Genomic DNA, 1,299 nt, shown 5'->3' on the forward strand with positions numbered 1-1,299 from the left:
CACACACACACACACAGTTCATCATTAGAACAACAGTATATGACGTTGAACATTTGGTCATTTCAGAGCCCTTTCTTTATGTAAACACACTGTAGACTGTAAACACACACTTCAGGTGCCATAGAAATATTATAGGAACATTATAGAGACTTTAAACACACAGCTGGGGATCATAAACACAATATTATACAAATATTATTGTATATAATATACAAATAATATTAATGTCGGATATCACTACTAGTAGATTTGATACTTAATATTTCTATAAAAACAGCAAGTTCCACCCAAATCATGAATATTACAGAGATGTTTGTGTACAAATACCTTTAAGTGATTTAAAATGACAATAAAATCATTATTAGATATATTTTATAGCAGAATTGTTGTATAAAATATCATAAAATGTTTCCCTCAGCAGCCGGAAGAGATATTATTTGATTAAACCACAGCAGTAAACAGGCCTAAATATGACAACCAGCAGCAACCGCAGCCCCAAATGTATCATCTCTTACATAAACAGAGCCCAGTTAATTAATGGAAAGTGGTGGCACGGCTCGCCTCGGCTCGGCACAGCTGATAAGGAGCGAGGTTGCATAGGAACAGAGGACACCGAGTCTCTGGAGGGCGAAAGTAGCTCAAAACAGGGATGGAGGGAAGAGGACCGGTCTTAATGTAAGGTCTGCGTCACCCCCCCAAAAAAACCCTCTGTGTGTGTGTGTGTGTGTGTCTGTGTGTCAGTATTACAGAAAGAGTGAGAATGAGTGTTTTCTAGGATAAACTGGAGTCTGTGTACAGTAATGTGAGTTGAAGCAGGTTTTAAATCTGAGTTTCAGCCTCAGATTGGAGGAAAACCTGCAGACATTCGGTGTCAAACTCATTAAAGTTGGGGACAGCAATTAGAAAATGAAATATGTGTCGCTGACAGAAGAGGTTTTTACTCAGTGTCGCAGGTGTTTTGGTTTGTTCGGGATCAACTGGCTCTAAAAAAAGGTCAGAGTTCACCCCACAGGAGCCCCGATATCCCCGACATTTAGAGAGGAAATAAGAGAGAAAAAGCGGGTACTCACATGTGAAACTCCTGCGTTAAAAAACTGCGGGTTGTTTTTTAGTGTTTCTGTCTTTTATATCGGGCTTTCACACCATCACCACCGCGCCCCGCTCACAGCTGCCAAATCCCATCCGGAGAGGAGGCGCACAGCGGCCGATCCATGAGCGCAAAACTCCGCGCAGGAAGGACAGAAAGAGTTTGGAGTAAAATCTCTTGGAGGAAGAAGAGGAAGAGGAAGGAGGAGGAAG

Source organism: Morone saxatilis, unplaced genomic scaffold, assembly GCF_004916995.1.
Source record: "Morone saxatilis isolate NCDOM2014 unplaced genomic scaffold, NCSU_SB_2.0 Contig0, whole genome shotgun sequence".
NCBI lineage: Eukaryota > Metazoa > Chordata > Actinopteri > Moronidae > Morone > Morone saxatilis.